The sequence below is a fragment of the Bactrocera oleae genome, chromosome 3 (genome assembly GCF_042242935.1).
Source record: "Bactrocera oleae isolate idBacOlea1 chromosome 3, idBacOlea1, whole genome shotgun sequence".
Taxonomy (NCBI): Eukaryota; Metazoa; Arthropoda; class Insecta; order Diptera; family Tephritidae; genus Bactrocera; species Bactrocera oleae.
The window spans coordinates 82,125,932-82,139,096 of record NC_091537.1 but is presented as its reverse complement, the minus strand read 5'-3'; the positions used below and the strand labels follow the sequence as shown (position 1 = coordinate 82,139,096).

Genomic DNA, 13,165 nt, shown 5'->3' with positions numbered 1-13,165 from the left:
ATAAAAATTATTATTTTCTTTTTCTAAATTATGCAGCTTAGTAAAAAAATGAAAAACAAAAAAAAAAATTAAAAAAATAATACTAAAAAAGTTATTAAAAAAGCAACATCAAAAAATTAAAAATCCTTATGATTGTGATTTTTGAAAAACAAAGTATAAAATATAAAAATTGATGTAATTTTCTTTGCTGCGAAAAACATAATTAAAAAGAATTAGAATAAAATTAAAAAAATTTAACAAAAACAAAAATAAAACAGATAATGAAAATATTAAAAAAATAATTAAAAATCGTCAAAAAGCTGCGGTCACTGCTCGTTTTGGAAAAAAAATACAACAAATGAAAGTAATATTTTGTTTAATTATGCAGTGTGCATATGTAACAGAATACAAAGTTCAAGAAAAAATAAAAATTTAATTATATAACAAAAACAAAAAAAATAAATTAGTGTTACACATAATTACATAACTCCAAAAAATAAAAAAAATTCTAATTACAAAAATAAAAAGGAAATAAAATGAAATTATAAAGATTATATTCAATCTTTACAAAAAAATTAAAAATTAGTGTCACACATAATTACTTAACTCAAAAAAATAAAATAAATTCACATTACAAAAATAAAAAGGAAATAAAATGAAATTATAAAGATTTAATATAACAAAAAAAAATATTAAAATAAATTTAAAAAGGGCTAAAAGTCGCGCGCATGCGCATTGTGGATTTTATAAAAAAATTTAAAAATTTATGCAGTACGCGTGCGTTGCCAACGAAAAGTTACATGAAATTACATAATACGAGAAAAAACGCAGAAAATAAATAAATTGCGCGTGTTGTTGCTTAAAAATGTGCATTAATTATAAAAATTGGCGCGCCTCCTACCATAACAGGCGGCTGTCATACTACGCATTTGAAAGTTGCTAGCAAAACAAACAAAAAAAATTATAATAACAACAATAATAAAAGTCGTCAGTGTCAGTGCCGCCGTTTATGTTGTTGTATTGCCATTTTTTGCCTTTATTTCTAAGCGCGTTGCTGACCCTGTAATCATTACGCGTTCCAAACATTCAAAAACGATATGTTGCTTGGCCACATTCTATACATAGTTGCTGTTGCCGCTGCCACCGCTGCTGCTGTCTACTTTTGCAACGCTCCACCGCCGGCTTGTTGCTGCTAACTGCTATTTTATTGCATAGTGAGATGCATGCCACATGCAGAGCATACAGATATATATATATATATATATACAATACAGGTGTCGGTTACTGGTTTGCCGTTAAGTCACGCCATTCATGTGGTATTCATTGCAACTGGTCACATTTATCAATGGAGTGATCTTTGGTGTTGTTATCGGCATATATCATTCTTATGCATATAAATATTTATTTAGAATATGCTAATACAAACATTTCTTTAATATATTTTTTTCGCTTTTCCAAGCTAACGTACTTAATTGGGTTAGTTATAGCTAAATGTCTTATCAGAGACTTACTTAGACTTGCAAATGAGAGTGTGTCTTGTAATTAAGACTTCCGCAACTTCCGAAACCCATCGGATCTACGTTTGTCGATTAGTTGCCAGAAAGTTCTAGCAGCAACCTTCTACGACTTCTATCAATTACAGTGATTTCTGAGCTAGCACCGATATCCATCTGGTTAGTTGAAGAAATCTTAGACAAATACAAATCAAATTGCTCTCTATATCAAGATACTTTTTAAAATGGATTTCTTCTAGCAAGGTCATCTTTTTGGCTGTTGTACTGCAAATCAAAGTGTTCTCATTACAAACTAGTATTGTAAAACTTTGAAGCTGTTGGCAGAGAGCTCAAACATTTCCCAACCAACTGGAATTACTTCGAAGATAAGCATTTGATTTACGTTTCATGTTCGGAGTATTTGTTTATGGCATTGGCCGAGGCAACTCGCAGATACGGTTCTACTTCGATTTGGAAAACTATGCACTAAATAGTGTAAAATCGATTTGATAGATAATTACATTTCACGACTTTATCGTCGAATATCAAAGCAATCGTATATGAATTATAATATTCGTCTTCTTTTGTAAAACTTCAAGCAATTCTCTCTAAATGGCGTTACAGTTGAATTTTCGAGTAGTGTTCAAAATTTCTATTTCCAAAGTCTATAGATCCTATTTTTCGCAATAAAGATGAGATAAAGGTAGCAGTGTCAGAAGAGTCTGGTTTGATCCGAACTCAATTTGAGGCATTAATATGTAAATTCTGCACTAGGAAACCACTCTTGGTTCAGTTATTAATATTATATATATAATTAATATTCCAATAATACACACAATATATGCTAAATTTCAAAACACTCCCGAATTGTCCGACCTATCCAATTGAACACCGAATGAAGTTGAGTTCAAGTCGACGACGGTTCGGTGAACTCAAATTAAAAGAAAGTCTAAGTTTCTGCTTTCAACAAAAAGTTACGCTGTTCAGACTTACTACTACTTACCGCTCCAAATATGGCTGGATAAAATCCAGTTTAATTCCGATAATGTAAAACCGGCTGTTGTGAGAATTGCTGTTCTAACTTCCAACTTTATCGGTTGGTCTCTCCAATTCGTGCAGGTGTATTTAAATCGAAGTCCCTTTATCGTTAGTTAGTGAGGAGTAGTAAACGAGATCTTTCTTGTAACAGATTAAGCCTAATTTTGTGTACTTTCGAACAAAACTGCTAAACACATACTGGAGACTTGACAAGTGGTACTTTTTCAAATTTGTTTCAATCTGAATTCCATCAGAATTCGCCATATCAACTACCAAATTGGTATTGAATAAGTGGTAAGACGCTTTTATCGGAAACAGGCTTAGTCAAGCTTGCTGCTATCCCACAATGGCTGGATCTGATCAAAATTGACCCGGACGGTCATCTTAATGCAAATCTTTAGCCAATACAAGCCATCGTTTGATCCAATTTCCGATACATTTGTTATAAGCCTCGGCGATTTTTGGTTTTTTCGGCACCAGTAATAATGCTTTTGCTCAATGTAGGCTGCTCAGCTACCTTGTCAAGCATTTATTTTGCGAATTTTTCACGACGTCGTTTTGCAAAAGATTCAAGTTTTTTGCTACGAGTCTGCTAATGACATGGCTCATACCCAAAACATTAACTTAAATGTGTGGAGTCGCTCCATAAAAGATGTTGAGATCCTCTGCTATCTCTCTTACGGCAACATAACGATTTTTAAGCAATGTTTCTTTAATTTGTATTTAAAAATTTTTTCTACTTAGTTAAAATTGCCAGACAAACTATTTTTATGGATATCAAACTTTACACGAACACAAAAAAGTCTGTAGAAATTAAGAAAACATTCTGATTATTGAAAATTGAGATCCTTCTACTTATACAAGTATTGTCTACATGTTTGATGAAATTCATTTATGCCCTGTTTATGAGTTTTTACTAGAAAAAGTTGTATAAAGAAAATCAAAAAATGTTATTTGTATAAATGTATGTATCAAAATATATGTAAAGCAAGTTGGCTCAAAGTAATCTCAAACGAAATTAATTGATGAATCATAATTGTATGTTTGTGTGTATGTAAATAGGGAAGTCCAACTGATTCCATTCGATGACAATTCAATTAATGAGTCAGTATCATTCTTTATTATTCTGAACAAAGCCAAAACTATTATATACTTATATATATATTTACGGGTTCTATATTTTACTCGTTATTATCAAAAAACATGAAAAAACGTAAACTTCGTTAGCACCGATACTAATATAACTTTCACAAATACAAAAAATTTCATACAAGAACTTGAGTTTGCTCGGTCAGCTTGTATGGCAGCTATATGCTATAGTGATCTGATCTAAACAATTTCTACGAAGATTGTACCGTTGCCTTGGACAAAAATCGATGGTAAATTTAAAGAAGATATCTTGTAATATCTAGTAAAAACGTTTTCCATACGAGAATTGGATTTTGATCGATCTGTTTGTATGGCAGCTATATGCTATAGTGTTCGAATACTAGTGGTTCCAACGAATGAGCAGCTTCTTGCCTAGAAAAATGTCTGTGCAAAATTTCACATTGATATCTTAAAATTAAAAACTGAAGGACTAGTTCGAATATATAAAACGATGGACAGATGGACATACAAACGGACATATCTAAATCGACTCAGATCGTCACGCTAATCAGTTATATATACACTTCTTAGGGTCTCGGCTGTTTCTTTCTGGGTGTTTAAAAATTCATAACAAAGTTAATACTCGTATACCCTTTTCAGGTGTTAATGTCGTAAGCGCGAATTTTTTGCTATAAACAATATCCTGACGAGTTCAAGTCTATATAAAACATTAAATTAAATTTTCTTTGTTTAGGCGGAATGCTTTAGAATCTACATACATACTAAAATTTTTTCAGCAGGACTGAGCGTTTACTATACTCGTATTATTAACACTGTCGCGTGCACTTAAGATATAATTATGTATGTACATTTATCAGAAAACATTTTATATAGATGTATACATTTTTATATTGTATATGGAAGGTATATATATATATTATCTATATATACTCGTACGATAACAATTTATTCTAATAAATAGAAATAACATGCTCTTATAGGCTTCACTATTAACTATAAACACTTATTCACCTATTGGGACTCTCAATAATTACGTTTCATTAGAAGTGTTAAGTAATCGATTATGAAAAAAGTTTTCCAGAAAAAGATTCATCATACGTGTTTTTTTTTTGCTGTCTACACAAGCAGGCAACGTGACGTTATCACTTTGAGCCACTCAAATTCGGGCTACCACTCCAAGTGTTGGTGTCACCACATACAATATATGATACATACATACATATATTATAAAAAAAAAATAACAATAAACTGATCGTTATTTAGAAATGCAGTTGAAAAGTTTTGAAATAATGTATTGTACTCTAGAAGTTGAGTACGCATATATACAGACAGACGGAAATTATAAATCGACTCAGCTTGTTATGCTGATCATTTAGTTGTATATATATTTTATAGCGTCTTCGACGTTTTTAACTTCCCGCTAAGAAAATGGAAAATTTTCTAAAAATCGGGAAGATATTGGTTTCACCCCATTTTGCAAAAATCGAGTTCTCAACAGATCTCGACGTTCTGAGGGTCGAGGAAGCTTCCCCGAACATTTCTACGATGATGTCCGTATCTCTGTATGTATGTGTGGATGTATGTGTGTGTGTGTGGATGTATGTGACCCTCTTATAACTATTAAACTGCTCAACCGATTTGAATAAACTAAACGGCATTCCAAAGGGTTTCATTGCACTTGAATTTCGTGTGAGCTTGGACGCAATCGGACCAGTAGATTTTGAGAAATCTCAGAAATAAAAATTTTGAAAATTTTTTTCCAAACGACTTGACTGATCGACACCAAAAACTAATCAGTTCTAAACCTTGAAGAAACACATCGTTTGCCGCAAACCGGGTCGAAATCGGTTGATTTACTTGCTAGATATCGAAAACGAAAAATTTCGAAGAGCTCAAAAGCAGTGAAAAAAGCGAAATTTGAACGTTAGCGTATGAAATTAGAGGGAAGTTGCAGGGATGGCCCTTGAGGCCAACCGTTTTCCACATTTTTTTTTCGGTGTTACAAGCTTCGCGTGGAACATAATACTTGTATACCCTATAGAGGATATAAAAATGTTTACAAAAAATAATTTTAAATTTTATAAAAATATTTTATATATTTTAAATTTAATTTAAAATAACCACTTTTGGTTGTAAAATTTATCTTAAAATTTGGAAAAATTAAAAATCATACGAAATTCGTATATTACGTTTTTTTTTATTTTTTTTCTAATAATTTAATTATTTAATAAAGTTTTTAAATTTTGATTTAAAATGAATTTTATAAATTACATTTTTTTTCGTTATTGTTGCCATATTTTTTAAAAAAATTTTTATTTTAGTTTTTAACTTATTAGCGCAGAATGAAAAAGGTTGTGAAATATATTTAACAAACTAGTAAGGAAATGCTAAGTTCGGGTGCAACCGAACATTTCATACACTTGCAACTTGTCAGGATCAAAGCCGGGAAAAACCTTCAGTTACATAAGGTTAGTTATTTATATGATGTCTAGGCCAATTTTTCACCCGATTTTATCCATTTTAGGCACGAAAATGCACCGTTATTAAAAAACACGCTCGCTAATTTTTATTGAACTAACTCACATATTGGTCGATATATGTTGTATAAAGTCAACCGGATGTTCGAAACGCTTTCTATCAGGTATATAGGGGCTGAGGGAATTATTGATCCGATTCAACCCATTTTTGATATATAGGCATACCATTATTGGAAAAGGATTTTCTCCAAATTTCTATAATATATCTAACAGTTCGGAACTGTAATCTACATATTCGGTATCTAGGGGCTTGAACAGTTTAGTTTGATTTGAAAATTTTTTAGTCATAAGTTGGCATACCTCAAAGGTACTATTTGAGCAAAGTTTTATCTCGATACATTGATTGAATCTTGATTTTTTATAGCACATTATAGATTTCGATTAATGGGATTTTGTGGGCGTGGCAAAGGTCCCATTACGTTCATACTTGTATGCAATACCAACCTTCCTTGAGTGCCAGGAAACACGTGTAACAAGTTTTATCAAGATATCTTAATTTTTACTCAGGTTATCGCTTGCACGAACAGACAGACAGTCACTGAGAATTCATCTCGACTCGTCATCTTGATCATTTATATATAAATGTATATAACCCTAGATCTAACTCGATTATTGCAAAACTAAAATAGAATACATTAACTGCTCTCATTGTACAATACAACATCTGCTTTTGAAACAATTCTGAAAGTGAAAGTAACAGCTGCGGAAACAAAGTGCAATAAACGCTACTAACAGCGCAACAGAAATTTGTTTTTTAAAAGCTTATACGATATATATACATATGTATATATATTTAAACTTATTGTCAATGATCTACTTACTTACAAAAAGTAGTTAAATAGTTAAAATAACTTGGTCGGAAGCTCAAGTATAAATAACTCGCGTTTCAAGCAGTCATACAATGTAGACCTGTAGAATATGTATGTATGTTCATACATCAACGTTTCAACAATATAATTTGTTCTTGAATTCTAAAACTATTTGAAATATTTTACGTAATTAAAGAATGTAGCAAAAATCAAGGACGAAAAACAATTAGCTTTAAATTCATGAGTGTATAAATCAATGTACAAAGCGTGAAAAATATGTATATTTTGTATTATCGATTTGTGCATTTGTGTACAAGGTTGCTGTAGCAATATCAAAATAATTTAAAATAAAAAATTGTTTAAAGAATTTCCTAGAGGGATAGCTGTCAAAACACTTTTAGTGTATTTTGAGTGCAAAAAGGATGAAGAGAATCTCTAGCCATCAAGAAGACATTATAGTTTCATATATTTTTGTTATCTATTGTCACAAGGTCGCTATATTTTCGCACGTAATATAGTTTGAACTCGAAAACCACCAGTGATCCTCTTTAGCAAAGTTTTATATGCTTCACATAGTTTCGCTGAAAATGTCCAGGTTTCCTTTAAAAATGAATTTTATGGATTTTATTAGAATTTATATTTATAAACTACAACCCTTTTTACATCGACTCAGCCACTTTTAAAACATAATATATATCCTTTGAATTTCTCTGGTTTCGCTGAAGGTCCAAGATTTGTGTAAGAGCAAATTACAGATATTTTATCGATTTATTGATATTTGATAAGAAACGTGCCGAAGTGCTGACAACCTCAACTTAACAAACCGACGGGTTTGGTATTTGGTCTTAGATTTAGCTTTTTAATTAAAGGCAGGCTATTGGAAAATAAAAACTCTGAAAAATCGGTTGTATAGGAGATATATATTATAGTTGTCCGATCTGGGCGTTTCCAACCAATGATCAATAGAATATCAAAATGCACCTTTGTATTAAAATTCATACAGATATCTCAAAAACTGACGAACAAATTTTTAAAATCGCCAAATCGCTATAAAAATAAACTTTGCCTTAAAAATCGCTGGCTGGAAACCGGTTTTAGACGCATATTTTTTTAGTCAAAGTTCTTCTGAATGATATGTAGAATATTTCACGCATATACGATTTTTCGTTTTTATTTTGGCTCCCTTTAAATCAATCGCTTTACTATGCATATCCACTCCAATTATCCTGTACATCCAAGAAAAGTACGTGAACCAGTGATTATACTTTAGATCATTTATGTTTTGGATTCAGAAATGTCAACTGTTTATTATTTCAGGCCGTCAAAGATATTTCTAACTACTGATCTCTGGAATTTTCTTTGAAAACCTGGCTGATATGTTTAGATTTATAAATATCGATAGAATGATTGCTATTTAGATTGCTTTTCCACAATAGAGACTTATATAAGTCATATACATAGATAATATGTCTATATAAAACCAAAATTCTATCCAAAATTATATAATAATAAATCGTGAAGGCACCATAATAAAGGCTTTTGAATGATTTAGTCAGTTATAATGGCTGGGATTTTAAATACAGCAAAGTCTACTTGAATCATGTACAGTCATATATTTATACTCTGAACAGGGTATACTAAGTGTGTATAAATGATTTTCGTGTCGAGTTGAGTCGATTTAGCCTTGTCCGTCTGTCTGTCCGTCTATATATACGCGAACTACTCCCTCAGTTTTTGAGATATCGTTATAAAATTTTGCTCAAGTCTTTTTCTCCCTTAAACGAATTGTCAGAATCACCGATATTATACCACTATAGCATATAGCTGTCATTGGTTATTGTCAAATCTATTCTTACAAAGGCTAAATAAAATCAAAGAAGTGATTTAAGTATATCACAACCCTCTAAAATTATCTTAAATTTAATATAACATCTCAGATTGCAGTTTTTTGTGTAAATAAATATACTATTTGGATTAGCTGTTATAAAGATGATCGAGCTTTCTAAATCTTCTGACTTCCAACACTTATTCAGCTTAAGATAATGGTAGCTGAATATACGCTGAATTATGATAATTAAACCTATTGTGAAGCCTCAAGCCACATTTTCAACAGCTGTGTTAAATACTAGCGAAAATGTTCTACAAAAATAACAGAGAAGACTCTACCATTATTATCTTTGCAATCAGCTGCTCCATATAATTATTGCATTATCTTTACATGCGAATTTAATGTTTATATAATATGTATGTAAAAGTATGCATTATGTGCAATACTTGCATTAAGACATATACTTACATATATGTATATTATTTGCATACCTTTGTCTCTGCATTAATATTTAGCTCGCCTAAATAAATATTATGAATTGACTTGATAATTCGTTGCATTTCTCCTACGGCTTCAATTTTAAACTTGGCATGTTTACTGTTGTTGCAATTAATTTCGCCTTGTCAGCAAGTGACAGAGCACTCACTGATAAAACCGACAACATTTACTTTATTAATATAATTTCTTTTTTTCGTTGAAAATGTGCTTTGTGTTTTGTTGTTAAATGGCATTGTTTTCAAAGGCTTGAAGTAGTGATGCATTGCTTGACGACGTCCATTAAATAGCACCTTATCACATATCACAGCCATTAAGCTTTAAGTGAGCACAATTCATGAGATATCTATTTATATAAAGTTATTTGCGCTCTTCTACATACATATAGCTAATATTTTAATATACATATGTACATATATATTATCAGTAAGTAAAGCACTTTGTTGTTGATTTATCACTGGTTGTGCATTTTATGTATATATAAGAAAACATTTAGAAGTAATGAATACTAATTAACTTATAGAAAATTTCAATAAATAAATATAAAAAAAAAAATATTTTACAAAGCTGTTTTCAATAAACTGGTATAAGTCGCATAAACTGGCATAATCATATGACAGCCACATTCGATTCGTTACTTGCTCTCTATGTTGGAGCTTAGTTCTTTAACTTGTATGTCCTTAAAGGGTTTTATTCACTCGCAAGTTAGCAAAAAAGACGTTTTTGGTGATTTTTTTTCATGAGACATTTTATTTAATAAATAAAAAAAAAAAAATGTAGCTAGACAGAATTTAATGTAAGGGATCAACCAACAAAAGCGACGTGACGTTAAAATGAAAAAAAAACATTAAAGTTTGTTCAAAATAGGTTCTGTTTTTTTTTGTTTTTAGTTATGCAGATAATTTCATGCCATTTATGATTTGAGTAAAATGTCGGCCAAATAGTCAGCACGTATCCGTTTGCATATCTCCATCTGTTTACGCCAATTTTCGTTGACCCGGTGCAGCATTTCACCTGGAATTTCGACTATAGTGCGCTAAATGTAAACTTCGAGCTTCTCGAGCGTTGCTGGTTGATTGGCTTAAACCTTTGATTTAACATACTCCCAGAGAAAATAATCTAGAGGCGTTAAATTGCATAATCTTGGCGACCCTTTCTCGAAATTAAGAAGTCGCCAAACTTTACACGCAATTTTTTTATATTTAGACGTGAAACTTGAGGCGGCGTATCGTCTGGTTGGAAATATAGAGATTGTCCGCGTCGATTTCATCAAATTCCGGGATAAAAATTTAGTCAACATCGGGTTATAACGCTCGCTATTGATGATAACGACATTTCCTGCCTTATTCCGAAAGAAATGGGCCCGATGATGACGCCATATTACAATCCGAACTAATTTTTGGGTATGCAATTGCGTTTTCTGAACCATACGAGGATTCGCCTCCCCCCCCATAGCGACAATTTTCATTGTTGACGAAGCCTGAACACACTGACAAAATTTGACAAACATGGCCGTCACGAGCTGTCAAAACCACATCATCCCTATTGGTAGACGCTGTATTTTAATATTATATTCGGCAATTCGTTTTGGAAAGTGTTGGATTGTCTTGATCCCGTAGTCGATCTCCATGAAAACCTACGAATGTAGTTTGGTCATACTGTCAACAGCATGTTCGTACAATACTTTGATGATATAAAATATAACAATCGCAGTAAACATTTTAGCCATAATTGGTGTCGGAGTCAAAATAATTCTATTAGTCATACTTATCACCCGATTTAGTTCCTATGTGGATTAATTTTAATCAAATGATATATTTCTTACAAAAGTCTACCGAGAGATATTTCTAAAAGCACATTTGCCATATGATTCCGATATTTAGATCCCATATTATTTAAATAAAATATTTAATGAATATGCCTTTTAGATAGTATTGGATAAATTCGTATAAAATTCTAATTATTGTTCATTATATCTTCACCTGTTTTATGAATATTTGTTATACGTTATAATATTACATGAGAGTTAGAGACTATACGATTTCACTATGTCAAATTGAATGAAGCTAAATTGACCAAAGTACCATTTCAAAAAAAAATGGTTCCACACTGTCAATTTTATTTGACATTTTACAAACCTGTTTCAAAAGCACAAGTTTTACAATACACTGTGCTACAAAAAAGCTTTCCAGAAGCACAAATTTTACTTTTAACAACGATGTCAAATTGATTTCGTTCGAATGGTGTTGCCATAAATTACTAAAGGATAATAGGAATTGACAAACGGCTTCATTGCTGTGATGACGACTGTCACTAAATTTTACGTAGTGAAAACGGCACATGACAAAGGAATTTGAATATACTTATTTACAATATTTAAAGTGTAAAGTGAAATCAAGCTTCCCAGAGCCTGCAGCGCTTTATTCAGCCAACATTGTTATATGGTAAATGCCAAATTTTTGCTAGAAATTTTCAGTCTTACCTGTCAAATTTGGAATATGACATATCAAATGAAAAATTTATTTTGACAGTAATAATGACAGAATTTTGACACTTCTGTTGCAAATAGACCAATATACCTAAATTTTTATAATACAATCACCATTATACACATCATACTATTTTTTACTGTCAAAAATTTGTTCTTACTGGGGTTAGTTTTGCATCCTCCGAGATTATCAGAGATAATCGTCAAATAAAATCAAGAATGTACAATTTTCAATTTATTTATTCCATCGCGTTTACTTTCGATATCTCAATTATAAGCTTTGGACCAGAAATATAGGTGTGTTATACTAGTCATCAGAAGCTAAAGCTAAAAACAATTATCTTTGTAACCGAAGATATTTTCCAAAAAAAAAAAAAATTGTACATGGATAGTGTTTCTCGGTCTAAATCCATTTTAGTCACAAAAATCTAGTTTCTAACTACTATCCTGACTAGTTTGCTGCTTTACTGTAGCGATATCAGTATACTGGTTGATTGGTTTTGCTTGCACTAGATCACTTAATTGTCCGCTTATTAAATAAATTATTATCTAATACAACCGTTTATTAATGTAATTAATATATTATAATTTTTATTTTTATATATAATTATCAACATCCTTAAAGATAATTAAAAGATTTTTGCAATATTTTTTTGCAATGTTTTTAACTAGTATGCAAGTATGTGGGTGCTATGACAGTTAATTGCTGGCATACTATAACAATATTAATAAAATATTTTATTAATTTACAGTACAAGTATTTACTATAAATTTATGTAAGTCGTTCACCACACCTACTAAAGTGAATAAATACACACACAAAATTTTACACACTTGCATAAAATTTTATAAATATTTTTCATACAAAGCTTACGTAACACTCATATTTTTGTGATTCGTTTTCATATTGTACATACAAATATACGTATACATACTCGTTTAATAGGCACCGCGATCTATGAGAGTTGAATAAAGATGTGAAAAAATAATTTTAAAAATTTCAATCGATGACGATTTTTTTTTTTAAATATTTTTTATAGTATTGTATATGTACACGAAATAAAATTACTACCTTTTATCTTCATACAAATTTATGACGTCACATCTGCTCAATTATATTATGAAATTTATTTGGGGAAACTTCACGGAGCTTACTATTCTTCATTTTGAACGATGATTTGACATATTTTACGACCAGTGTCATTATTTTATTAGTGAATAATTTATCAGAAAGCTGGCGGTCGCGGATGAGTTAAGATACACTATTCGTTTCAAATGAATGCTGTCCTTCTCGCTGCGATTGAAAAATGTCTCATAACCGAATTTCATAACATTTTAAACATGTATGTTACATGTTTTTGGGATTAACGACTTATAGGTGTGTGTTC

At 31.0% G+C, this 13,165-nt stretch overlaps 1 protein-coding gene across 6 annotated transcripts in view; it reads left to right on the top strand.

Moving 5' to 3' along the window:
- The window catches only part of LOC106619529 (uncharacterized), a 66,490-nt gene that overhangs the window by 5,320 nt on the left and 48,005 nt on the right, over positions 1–13,165 (top strand). The window lies entirely within an intron of this gene.